At 43.2% G+C, this 14631-nt stretch overlaps 1 non-coding gene across 1 annotated transcript; it reads right to left on the minus strand.

Annotated features, from left to right (window-relative positions):
• Positions 1 to 4263: 4263 nt before the first annotated feature.
• On the minus strand, positions 4264 to 4442 carry LOC128923180 (5.8S ribosomal RNA). The gene has a single exon (XR_008472215.1). It is a non-coding gene; the product is annotated as a 5.8S ribosomal RNA (ribosomal RNA).
• Between the last annotated feature and the right edge of the window lie 10189 nt (positions 4443 to 14631).

The raw sequence follows: 14631 nt of genomic DNA on the forward strand, positions 1-14631 counted from the left end.
TACCTCACCGAATTTGGCGTTGCTCGCCACTTTCTCCCTCTCAGCAACAGAGGGAATGCGTATCACTACGCCACCCCCCTTGATTGACTTCACCTCGTGCACACGTACACCGAGGGAAGGTCCCACTTCTTTGACAACCTTGTTTATAACTTCCTTGGAGGAAGCTACAGGAGCCTTGCTCCTTACTACGACCGACCAGGCAGGCGCCGAAGCCCCAGGAACAGCCCTTGCTCCACCTAGAGGAACAAAGGGTCCCCCACGACCTTCCTTCAGCGCATGCACTTGTCCGCGAAGATGCGCATTCTCCGTAATAACGGACATCAAGAGTTCCTCATATTTAGAGGCAACCGCCATGATTTCCTTCACGGCAGAGACCTCGAGGTTTTCCGACCCAAAAACTGCTTGCCTGAAATCGGCTGTTACAGCTTTCATGGCTGCAACATGGCCGACAGCGCTACCCCCAACTACGGACCCCTTTCCTAATGTTTCCCCAATCCCACTGACCTTCTTTTTCCCTCCCACGACCTCCTTAGCAACGCCCTTACTCCCGGCTGATTTTTTGGGTTTGACGACCGCTTGTGGCATGCCCCCTCTCCCTCCTTCACTGAACTCTGCCCCGCTTCCGCTCTCGTCGGACTTCACCAGTGGTGGTGAGCCTACCCGTTCCTTCCTCCGCTTTGGTGGCCTCGGACGTGGTCCCACACCATCTTCATCCGTCGTGGATAAAAACCCAACCGTTGCGGGCTCGGAATCCTCGCCCTCCGCACGAGCCTTGGCTCCTTTCCTCCGAGGTGGAGCCATATCCACCTACACTGGCTGGTACTCTTTCGTGTACCTGCACCACAACAACACAAAACACAAACACTCGCGATAAACACAACACTTCTGGGAAAATGTTTATAATCCCTTTTAGCACTCGCGATAAGCACAACACTTCTGGCAGAATGTCTTAATCCCTTTTGCACTTGCCACCGCGGGGACATTATTCAATAATGTCTTTACCAGCGGGTCAATAGACGATACTGTCAACCGCGCGCACTTCTGGGAATACCCACAATGTGTGTAATCCCTTAAAAACACTCGTGACCGCGTACCTGCTCTACAACAATGTTTTACTGGCCTTCAATATTATTACACACTATATTTTTGCTTAGTCGCTCCCGAAAAAAAATCCGAAAAACTGCTAAACACTTTTAAAATCGCTTTAAAAACTCGCAATGATGCGCAAACACGTCCGTTCACTTCGAGGTTCTACAAACAACTGAGTAGATAGGGACAGTAGGAATCTCGTTAATCCATTCATGCGCGTCACTAATTAGATGACGAGGCATTTGGCTACCTTAAGAGAGTCATAGTTACTCCCGCCGTTTACCCGCGCTTACTTGAATTTCTTCACTTTGACATTCAGAGCACTGGGCAGAAATCACATTGTGTCAACACCCGTTAGGGCCATCACAATGCTTTGTTTTAATTAGACAGTCGGATTCCCCAAGCCCGTGCCAGTTCTGAATTGATTGTTAATTGATAATCGTTATAACTAAATAAGAATATATATCTTGCGATATAATTCTTATAAAATTTTAGCAAGAAAGTTCCACAATTGGCTACGTAACTACTATCCGGGGAACAAGAACCGAAATTCTCTATTTACCCAGAACGAGTACATAAACCATGGTATTGCTTCCCAATCAAGCCCGACTATCTCAATCTTCAGAGCCAATCCTTATCCCGAAGTTACGGATCTAATTTGCCGACTTCCCTTACCTACATTATTCTATCGACTAGAGACTCTTCACCTTGGAGATCAGCTGCGGATATTGGTACGGCCTGTTGAGAAGTTTGCGTAACCCCACCATAAATTTTCAAGGTCCGAGGAGAAAATATCGACACAACAGTAAATGTCATGCTCTTCTAGTCCATCTACCATATCTCTCTTCGAAAGACTTCCATGGTAGTACGACTATAAAACAGAAAATAAAACTCTTCCGATACCTCTCGACGGCTTCTTTATGGTCGTTCCTGTCGCCAGGATGAGCACAAGGCCCATTTTTAATAACAAACGGATACTCAACAGGTTACGGAATTGGAACCGTATTCCCTTTCGTTCAAAATTATTCAAGTGTTTAATTACTATGAAGAAAACATAATATATTCTCAACAATTCATTAAAACTTGAAAATTTTCGGCTTTCGCCTTGAACTTAGGACCGACTAACTCGTGATCAACCACTGTTCACACGAAACCCTTCTCCAATTCAGTCCTCCAAGGTCTCATTCGATTATTTGCTACTACCACCAAGATCTGTACCAATGGCGGCTCCATGCAGGCTTACGTCAAACACTTCTAAGCACACCATTGTACCCTCCTACTCACTAAAGTTTCAAAATTTATAATCCAACCGAAATTGTATTATAAATCATGTACTTTAGCGGTAATGTATAGGTATACAACTTAAGCGCCATCCATTTTAAGGGCTAGTTGCTTCGGCAGGTGAGTTGTTACACACTCCTTAGCGGATTACGACTTCCATGTCCACCGTCCTGCTGTTTTAAGCAACCAACGCCTTTCATGGTATCTGCATGAGTTGTTAATTTGGGCACCGTAACAATACGTTTGGTTCATCCCACAGCGCCAGTTCTGCTTACCAAAAGTGGCCCACTGGGCACATTATATCATAACCTCAACCTTCATATCAAGAAAGGTGAGGTTCTTACCCATTTAAAGTTTGAGAATAGGTTAAGGTCGTTTCGACCCTAAGGCCTCTAATCATTCGCTTTACCAGATAAGATTATTTTACATAATATTTAAATGCACCAGCTATCCTGAGGGAAACTTCGGAGGGAACCAGCTACTAGATGGTTCGATTGGTCTTTCGCCCCTATACTCAATTCTGACAATCGATTTGCACGTCAGAACTGTTTCGGTCTTCCATCAGGGTTTCCCCTGACTTCAACCTGATCAAGTATAGTTCACCATCTTTCGGGTCACAGCATATATGCTCAAGGTACGCTCCAGTTAGAGGTATAAATAATAATAAATTATCATTATACATAACTATATGGAACGCCCCGGGATTGAATTAATAGTAAAATATTTCACTAAAAATAATCCCATTATATAAAAGTTAAGTTAATTTCGCCATTAGGTTTAATATAACCCAATGACTTGCACATATGTTAGACTCCTTGGTCCGTGTTTCAAGACGGGTCCCGAAGGTATCCTGAATCTTTCGCATTGTTAATCATATAAATGCATACAATTAATATTAAAATCAATGATAATAATATTATTGTAAAATTCAAAAGAATTTAAGCATTATATATGTAAAATCTATCAACACTTTATCAAATCATCAGTATTTATTCTATGTTAATAAGCTAAAAGCAAATTAATTTGAATAAACTTAACACCAATGATCTTTTGATAAATATTTTATTATGTTAATAGATTACAATGTCCTTATATGAAAAAAATGCACACCATTACTAATAATATTTTATGCTAGACGTTCCTCTAAATGTATATATTATTTGAAATAATATTGAAATTTTATTGTTTTTGGGAATACTAAGGTTCTTATTTATTATAAAATTTCGTTCAAATATGAGGTGTTCAAGAATATATTTTCTATATTTCAATGCTATTTGTTCAAATAACATTGAACATGCATTCTTTTATGCCTTAGCAAATCCGAGGAGCTACATATAAAACATAAATTTGTATACATAAATAAACACATAAACATATATGCATTAATATGCAACAAGCATACATTATATGTTGCACACATACATGCAACACACATACATTTATATGAGGCACGCATGCATCTATATGCAACACGCATGCACTCAACTATTAATAAACAAACATATTTATATGTATGCACAAGATAACCTATTGGTTATAAAAATACATTTGGACAATTGCATGTGTGCATTTGAAATAACCCCTTATCGTACATATATCGTATATAAAATATACATATAGACATACACACATACATATATAATTACCTACTTATGATATATTTAAAAATTGTATTTAAGCGATGACAAAATTAAAATAAAACTAGAATGAAATAATTTCTCAATAAGGCTAGACTATCACTTATTTTCCCCCACCAGCGGTAAGAAATATTTGACACAGCTAGTCTTAACACTATTAATATTATGGATTGAAAAATACAATCCAGTAATATACCATGTGCTTAAATTCTTTTAATTGACTAAAAGAATAAGCAACTAATTTAGCATAGTCTTACAACCCTCAACCATATGTAGTCCAAGCAGCACTTTAAAATTAATTAAAGTACATAACAGCATGGACTGCAATATGCGTTCAAAATGTCGATGTTCATGTGTCCTGCAGTTCACACGATGACGCACAGTTAGCTGCGTTCTTCATCGACCCATGACCCGAGTGATCCACCGCTTAGAGTGATAATTTTTTGTTTATTTTAATTTAACGTCAAGAGTTTTTAATTTATTGAAAGAATAACATTTCGTTTTCGTATATTATATAAATTATTTTAAAACATCTTTCAATAAGTTGTAATTTTCAACCCAAACATTTACAAGTTGCGCATGTCTTAGTCCAACAAAAACAGTAATTCCTTTTTTATTACATTTTATTTAATTTCTATAAATTTTTAAGGAATTACACGTTAATGAGAACAAATTAACTTATCATTTATATTATTTTTATAAATAATAAGTACAACTATATATGTTTAAAGGTTTGTTGCGTTCAAATACAATGTATGCGATATAATTTTCATTATACTACAATACAAGGAGTAAAAAAAAAAAAGAAAAAAAAGAAAAACATTCAAATAAATGAATGAAAAGAAAATAATTTTTTTTTTATTCTTTTTTTGTTTGTTTGTTTGTTTGTTTTTTTTTTTATAATATTTACGGATAGGAACACAATAATGATCCTTCCGCAGGTTCACCTACGGAAACCTTGTTACGACTTTTACTTCCTCTAAATAATCAAGTTCGGTCAACTTTTGCGAAACAACCGTGAAACACAAGGCGTCACAGTGATCACGTCCGGAGACCTCACTAAATAATTCAATCGGTAGTAGCGACGGGCGGTGTGTACAAAGGGCAGGGACGTAATCAATGCGAGTTAATGACTCACACTTACTGGGAATTCCAAGTTCATGTGAACAGTTTCAGTTCACAATCCCAAGCATGAAAGTGGTTCAGCGGTTTACCCGGACCTCTCGGTCTAGGAAATACACGTTGATACTTTCATTGTAGCGCGCGTGCAGCCCAGGACATCTAAGGGCATCACAGACCTGTTATTGCTCAATCTCGTTACTGCTAGACGCAATTTGTCCATTTAAGAAGCTAGTGTCCTTATAATGGGACAAACCAACAGGTACGGCTCCACTTATATAAACACATTCAAACACTTGCACATTCAAGACGAACTCATGAATGAAGGCTATATAAGCTTCAACACCATAATCCTGAAAGCATCTATTTAATATATTTGAGTCTCGTTCGTTATCGGAATTAACCAGACAAATCACTCCACGAACTAAGAACGGCCATGCACCACCACCCATATATTCGAGAAAGAGCTATCAATCTGTCTTACACGCTTATGTTCGGACCTGGTAAGTTTTCCCGTGTTGAGTCAAATTAAGCCGCAGGCTCCACTCCTGGTGGTGCCTTCCGTCAATTTCTTTAAGTTTCAGCTTTGCAACCATACTTCCCCCGGAGCCCAAAAGCTTTGGTTTCCCGGGAAGCGACTGAGAGAGCCATAGTAGTAGCTACACCCAATTGCTAGCTGGCATCGTTTATGGTTAGAACTAGGGCAGTATCTGATCGCCTTCGAACCTCTAACTTTCGTTCTTGATTAATGAAAACATCTTTGGCAAATGCTTTCGCTTAAGTTAGTCTTACGACGGTCCAAGAATTTCACCTCTCGCGTCGTAATACTAATGCCCCCAAACTGCTTCTATTAATCATTACCTCTTGATCTAAAAACCAATGAAAGTAGAACAGAGGTCTTATTTCATTATTCCATGCACAAAATATTCAGTCATTTGGAGCCTGCTTTAAGCACTCTAATTTGTTCAAAGTAATTGTACCGGCCCACAACAACACTCGATGAAGAGCACTGAAGCAGGTTTAAATAGGAGGAATATATAAAAAATACATTGTATTAATTAGTATTGAACCACAACCACCACGATACTCCCCGAGGGGCCAGTCCGCACGAGCAGGTTGGAGCGAACTCCAAGGGCTCTTGCTCCCCGTTGTACCAGAATTAAGTCTCCGGTCAGACCTCGTAGCCGAAACTACTACCAGTTGAGCTTTCATACAGCTCTGGACTGGTGACCAGGGATTGAATCCCATTCTCTCATCCAATTCATACACCTTTCATACCAGAAGCTAACCCCGGTCTTCAGCCAACTGTCTTCGCCGCCTGAACAACACGCGCGCAAATCTTTCAAACGACCCTAACTGTTCGGCATTCCGACTAGTGGAGATCACACCACTAACATCTAACCGTCCATCAGTCCAACTAATCCCCATACCCCCAAGGTCCCTAATGTCTAAGTACATCGGGCATTCCGCTATAACATGCACCCAATCCTCAACTCACGCCCCACACATACACTCTGGACTATCTGCAAGGTGCCTCTTATGCAAGAATGCATTAAGAGGCCCATGCCCCGTAAGCAGGAAACCCAGACTTAGACAAAATCCTTCTACATACCTAACGTCCCGGATGTACTCATAAGTCACCCGACCATTGAGACTACTGTCCCAACGGTCTTGCCACCTACACCTGACCCTATCATCCAGAAGCCTCTTGCTCCCTAAATATCCCTCCCTCTCCACATCATCATCGGAAATCAAATCATTCCGCAGCAATGACACACTCAGACCCCTTCTTAACCTGAATGATACAGCACGCTGCATGACAACCAGGTCAAGAGGGGGCGCACCTAGTAACACCTGCAACGCATCCGTAGAAACGGTGCGTCATACAGGCAGACAGGCGAGCATCATGCAACACTGGACGGAGAGGAGCTTTCGGCGACCGAAGACCGTCGTGGCAGTTCGCCACCATAGAGCAGCTCCATAAGTGGCACAGGCCACAAACAAGCCGCGGTATATGGCGCGAACAGCACGACGTCCGAGGCCCCAATCACTCCGTAAAACGCGCATAACCTTACCTACGACCGCCTGCAGTCGCACCTTCACACTCACCAAGTGTGGAGTAAAACACATTCTTTCACTCATGGTCAACCCCAGGTACTTGACTTGCGTCACATACCTGATGCCGACCCCATTCACTCGGACAACCGGTGGACGCCCCGGTGACAGTCTGCCTTTTAAAAGCATTGTCACCGTTTTGTCCATCGAGATGTCTACACCCACACTTATCCCCCGATCCAACTCACGCCTTGAGCGACCTTCAACAAGGAGAAGAAGGTCGTCCGCATACGCACAACACTTACAGAGTGGTTCGAGCTGCCCAAGCAGAGAGTCCATCATCAGGTTCCATACATATGGACCACAGATGGATCCCTGCGGACAGCCACGAGGCACTCCAATCTCCACACTCCCATTCATTCCAACGATAGAGGCTTTTCTGTCCGAAAAGTAGCTTCGCCAGAGACTAATTTCCGGACAGCCAAGTTCCTCTAACCGTTCTATCACTCGATCCCAGATCAGATAATCGAATGCCCCCTTGAAGTCAACAAATATGCCTAGGACATTCTCCCTAACAACATTCTGCACATACATCCACGCATCTTCCACACTGCGTCCTTTCCTGAACCCATACTGCCTATCCGACCACATACCCCGCGTTAGCTCCTGAAGTCGTTCCACCATAACCCTCTCCAGTACTTTTCCAAGCACCGGAAGAAGGCTGATGCCCCGATAAGAACGAGGATCACTCCTGATCTTATCAGGGGACTTCAGGAGAGGGACGACCCTGGCACTTTTCCACTCACGTGGAAAATATCCCTCCCACACGCACTTGTTATAAATGGCCTCCAAGTATTCCGGAATGAACTTCCACAAGCTTTTGCACATCTCTCCGTTCAAACCATCAAAACCTGGGGACCGTTTAGACCTAACCAGGCCAAAGGCGTATCCCAACTTCTCATCTTCTAGTGGAGGAACAGGTACCTCTTGTGCTTGAGGTGCCTGAACCTCAGCCTTGGGAAAGAACGGTCCTAACAGAACCTCCGCACACTCACTCCATGTTGATAACAAAGTGTCATCAACACGAAGAGAAGTGATGTCCTCCCTCCTACGACCCCTACAAATCCTTAAGACCTGACCCCAGGGGTCATCCCTATGCTCATTAACGAACCCCCTCCACTCCTCTTCTTTGATTTTTATAAGCATGGCCTTATACTCATGCATCGCACAACTGAAATCGTTCCTAATCTGGGCCAACCTATCCGAATTGGACCGTCGAGCTCGTTGAAACTTCCGCCTCAATCGTCGGACAGCCCTCCTCTTCTTAGTTTGTCTTAGTTTTCTAGCGCTTTTGGATACATATTTATGCATTTGTATATACATTTATTCGTGTGTGTATATATGTGTGTTTTTTTCATAAAAATATTTCATTTTCAATATATGTTCTATTGTGTGTAGATAAAATTTGTCAGTACGTGTATACTTTTTCTGTAGTTGGCTTTGTATATTTTTACATTACCGCAAGTGTTTGAATATATTTACGATTGTATGTATATTTTCTCATTTGTTGGTTTGTGGGGGCATATCATAGCTGGCTTTTGAAAATTTTTACATTGCGGCAGGTGTTTGTTTATATACGTGTAGTTGATTTTATTTTTTTAAATTTGAATTTGTTTTTGTGGAAAAAAATTTGTTTGAGCAAGTGTTTTTTGTGTGACGTAATGGTTGGCGATCCTGTTGAAAATCGATCAATAAAAATAACACAGCAGGACAATACTCTCAGCATTATTTCAGATCTACATCGCTCATTTGACACACTTCAATATCCTCTAATATTTTGACAAGGACAGGACGAATATCATATAAATATATGAATTTTAATACAAACTATACATTTTATAATTATATTCCTAGGTAATAATTTAAATGTATTAAAAAATAAAAAAAATATATACGCAGCAAAGCGTGCCCGGGTTCACTAGTACATATATATAAATTATTTATAATATAAATATATACGGTATGTATATTACAACACACACACGCATATATATATACATATAAATAATTTATAAACAGTTTGATCGAATCATCAAGCAAAGGATAAGCTTCAGTGGATCGCAGTATGGCAGCTGCTCTACCACTTACAACACCTTGCCTGTTACCAAAGTCGTTTACAATTGATTCTAGGCATTGACATTGTATTAAATAATGTTTTAATAAGTAACTAGCGCGTCATACAGGTGATATTTAATCCTCCCGCATTTGCTATGTTACAAATAACATTGGCATCACATATATCCATTGTCGTTTATAAATAAAATTTACAAATAACATTGGCATCACATATATCCATTGTCGTTTATAAATAAAATTTATAAACTTTAAATGGTTTAGAGAAGCCATACATTCGGATAATGCTACGCATTATTCGGTACCAATTGGCAGTGTGGAATGGACACACTAACCACCTTGGTGAGGTTCGACGCCTATCTAAAACCTCTGCCGTACTTTGGGTCCGGCACTCGGTTGCAGTGCAACTCCACATTGAGTGATCAAAACACTCTTCCCGCATTCGGGTATTAAACCACAACCACCACGATACTCCCCGAGGGGCCAGTCCGCACGAGCAGGTTGGAGCGAACTCCAAGGGCTCCTACTCCCCGTGGTACCAGAATTAAGTCTCCGGTCAGACCTCGTAGTTGAAACTACTACCAGTTGAGCTACCATACTGCTCCGGACTGGTGACCATTTAAGTTAATGGTATAAAAAAAAAAATTATACCTCCCCTACCCGATTTACAACTAATTGCATACGCCGACTGAACAAAACACGTGCAAACCTATCAAACGACCCTAAATGTTCGGCATTCCGACTATCCGAGATCACACCACTAACATCTAGCTGTCCATCAGTCCAGCTAATCCCCATACCCCCAAGGTCCCTAATGTCCGAGTACATCGGGCATTCCGTTATGACATGCATCCAGTCCTCAGAGAGTGCCCCACATATACACTCCGGACTTTCGGGAATGTTCCTCTGATGCAAAAATGCATTAAAAGGTCCATGCCCAGTAAGCAAGAAACCCAGACTCATACAGAATCTGAAGTCTGGGTTTTCCTCTACAAACCTAACATCCCGAATGTACTCGTAAGTCACCCGACCGTTAGGGCTATTGTCCCAACGGTCTTGCCACCTACTCCTAACACTATCATATAGAAGCCTTTTGCTCCTTAGATAGCCCTCCCTCGCAACATCCTCATCGGAAATCCAATTCGACAGCAATGAGACACTTAAGCCTCTTCTTAACCTAAATGCAACAGCACGCTGTATAACAATCAGGTCAAGAGGAGGAGCACCTAACAACACCTGTAACGCATCTGTAGAAATGGTGCGACATACAGGCAAACAGGCAACCATCAAACAACGTTGTATGGAGAGAAGTTTTTGGCGACCCCGGGCCTTAGATGCTTATTCCCACCATATAGCGGCTCCATATGTGGCACAGGCCACAAATAAGCCGCGATATATGGTACGAACCGCACGACGTCCGAGACCCCAATCACTCCTTAACACACGTTTGACCTTGCAGACAATTCCTAACAGACGCTCCTCCACGCTAACCAAGTGAGGAGTGAAACACATCCTTTCACCGATGGTCAATCCCAGATATTTGACTTGCGTCACATACCTGATATTGACCCCATTCATTCGGACAATCGGTGGACGAGCCGATGACAGTATGCCTTTCAAAAGCATTGTCACCGTTTTGTCAACCGATATTTCAACCCCCACACCTGTACCCCAATTGTGAACAATTTCTAAAAATCGTTCACCCTTTCGCTCTAACTCCAGCCGTGAACTACCTTCAACTAAGAGAAGGAGATCGTCTGCATATGCACAACAACCACAAAGTATTTCAAGCTGGCCAAGCAGAGAGTCCATCATTAGGTTCCAAATATATGGACCACAGATGGATCCCTGTGGGCAGCCCCGTTCTACCCCAATATCCACGCTACCATTCATTCCAACGATAGAGGCTTTTCTGTCCGAAAAGTAGCTCTGCCAGAGACTAATTTCCGGACAGCCCAGTTCCTCTAACCGTTGTATCACGCGATCCCAGATTAGGTAATCAAATGCCCCCTTGAAATCGACAAAAATGCCAAGGACATATTTGTTGGCATTCTCCCGGACAGCACGCTGAACATACATCCAGGCGTCCTCTACGCTACGTCCCTTTCTAAAACCATATTGCCTATCCGACCTCAAATCCCGCGTTAGCTCCTGAAGCCTTTCCACCATAACTCTCTCCAGTACTTTACCAAGCACTGGAAGAAGACTGATGCCCCGATAAGATCGTGGATCACTATTAATCTTATCAGGTGACTTCAGGAGAGGAACAACCATAGCAATTTTCCACTCACGTGGAAAATATCCCTCACAAATGCACTTATCGTAAATGACCTCCAAGTATTCCGGAAACTTCCACAAGCTTTTGCACAACTCTCCGTTCAAACCATCAAGACCTGGGACCGTTTAGACCTAACCAGGCTAAAGGCATATCCCAACTCCCCATCATCAAGTGGAGGAGCCGGTAGCTCTTGTGCAAGAAAGAAGAATGGTCCTAACAGAACCCCTGCACACTCACTCCATGTTGATAACACAGTGTCATCAACACGAAGAGAAGTGATGTCCTCCCTCCTACGACCCCTACAAATCTTTAAGACCTGACCCCAGGGGTCATCCCTGTTATCATGCACGAATGCCCTCCACTCCTCTTCCTTGATTTTCATAAGCATGGCCTTGTACTCATGCATCGCGGAACTAAACTCATACCTAATCTGAGATAACCTATCCGAATTGGACCGTCGAGCTCGTTGAAACTTCCGCCTCAATCGTCGGACAGCCCTCCTCTTCAGGGTTAATTCCTGCGTCCACCACTTAATTTTTCGAACCCTAAAATCTTTATACTTCTTCAACAACCAACGTTCACTCCCCAGACCAATTCATACAACCGAGCAATTTGCTCGTCCACCCCCAGATTTTCGAACTCACTGAGCGGTATATCCAATACCGCTTCCTTAACACACTGTCCATATTGGTTCAAGTCGATACCAGAGGTACGCCATCGCCGCAATGGACTTCCATACGTCGAGGGAGGGGTATTAGGTGTAACCATAATTTTAATCAAATTATGATCGCTCAATCCCCATCCTCCCCTAATCTCCCACCTAAAACTGAACGCCCTATTTGCTGCCTCATTGATCAAGGACACGTCAATGTCGCTCCCCCCTCTAGGCCCATCAAATGTGTGCCACTCGCTTGGCTCATTTAGAATGTGGAGACTGTTAGCAGCCATCCATTCGCTTAATGCCCGACCCCGAATGTGGCTCCGATATCTGTGCGCCCATCGAGAAAACTTGCTAAACCACATCGAGGACGTGGCATTCGCATCCATCCCTAGGATAAATGGGCTACCACTCGCAAGTAGTAGTAGGTTATCCATGTATCGCAGATAAGGCTCTATAGGTTCCCTAAACTTACAATACATGCTAGCAACAATCAGCCTACCGAACCCCCCCTCTACAGAAACACATACACCCTCTTGTGACGAATCCAAAACTATGCAGTCATAGCTTGGGTCAGTCACAACTATTGCAGCATTACACCTAAGGTCCGCGTAGACCCTGAAACCCCCAGGAAGACCACTTACCATTCCAAAATTGGTGGTGTATGGCTCCTGGAGTAAGGCGATGCTGCACCCACTATCTAAAATACAACGCCCGAAATATGGTCGTCTGTAGTACCAGATTCCAGCATAAGAAAATACATCAAGCTACTTGGCTGTCTCCTGATCGAAACACGCGGAACCAAATCGATCACGTTGTGATAGACGGAAGACATGTCTCCTGTGTTTTAGACGTTCGTACGCTCCGAGGACCAAATATAGACTCGGACCATTATCTGGTCGCAGCGAAGATACGCACCCGCCTCTGTGCAGCAAAGAACGCCCGTCTACAAACACAAGGAAGGTTCGACGTCGAAAAGCTGCAATCGCAACAGACAGCCACGAAATACTCTACTCGACTTGCACTCCTGCTCTCTGAGAGCACTCATCAGCATCTCGGTATAAGGGAACTGTGGAACGGCATCTCAAACTCACTGCGTACCGCTGCAGCCGAAACAATTGGTTTTCGGCAACGACAAAAAAGAAGCTGGTACGATGAGGAGTGCCGTCTCGCAGCGGAGAGAAAACAGACTGCCTACCTCGCAACGTTGCAAACGACCACAACACGTGCGGGATGGGATAGATACCGAGAGCTGAAGAGGGAAGCGAGACGCATCTGCAGACAAAAAAAGAAAGAGGCCGAAATGCGTGAGTACGAAGAGCTTGAGAAGCTGGCAGACAGAGGGAATGCTCGAAAATTTTATGAAAAGATCCGGCGACTTAACGAAGGTTTCAAGACCGGAGCATCCTCATGTAGAGACCAAGGTGGTAATCTGGTAACCGATGTCCAGGGCATACTGGGATTATGGAGGGAACACTTCTCCGACCTGCTGAATGGCAGTGAGAGTACAACACCAGGAGATGGCGAACCCGATCCCCAAATCGATGACGATGGAACAGATGTTCCATTACCCGACCATGAAGAAATTCGAATAGCAATTACCTGCTTGAAGAACAACAAAGCAGCGGGGGCCGATAGATTACCGGCAGAACTATTCAAATACGGCGGCGAAGAACTGATAAGGTGCATGCATCAGCTTCTTTGCAGAATATGGTCGGAAGAAAGCATGCCTGACGATTAGAATCTCAGTGTGCTCTGCCCAATCCATAAAAAGGGAGATCCCACAATCTGCGCCAATTACCGTGGGATCAGCCTCCTAAATATCGCATACAAGGTTCTATCGAGCGTACTGTGTGAAAGACTAAAGCCCACCGTCAACAAACTGATTGGACCTTATGAGTGTGGCTTTAGACCTGGAAAATCGACAACTGACCAGATATTCACCATGCGCCAAATCTTGGAGAAGACCCGTGAAAAGAGGATCGACACACACCAACTTTTTGTCGATTTTAAAGCTGCTTTCGACAGCACGAAAAGGAGCTGCCTTTATGCCGCGATGTCTAAATTTGGTATCCCCGCAAAACTAATACGGCTGTGTAAGTTGACGTTGAGCAACACCAAAAGCTCCGTCAGGATCGGGAAGGACCTCTCCGAGCCGTTCGATACCAAACGAGGTTTCAGACAAGGTGACTCACTATCGTGCGACTTCTTTAACCTGATGCTGGAGAAAATTATAAGAGCTGCAGAACTAAACCGAGAAGGTACAATCTTCTACAAGAGTGTACAGCTCCTGGCGTACGCCGATGATATTGATATCATCGGAAGCAACAACCGCGCCGTTTGTTCTGCTTTTTCCCGCATGGATAAGGAGGCGAAGCGAA

The sequence above is a fragment of the Zeugodacus cucurbitae genome, chromosome X, assembly GCF_028554725.1.
Source record: "Zeugodacus cucurbitae isolate PBARC_wt_2022May chromosome X, idZeuCucr1.2, whole genome shotgun sequence".
Classification (NCBI taxonomy): domain Eukaryota; kingdom Metazoa; phylum Arthropoda; class Insecta; order Diptera; family Tephritidae; genus Zeugodacus; species Zeugodacus cucurbitae.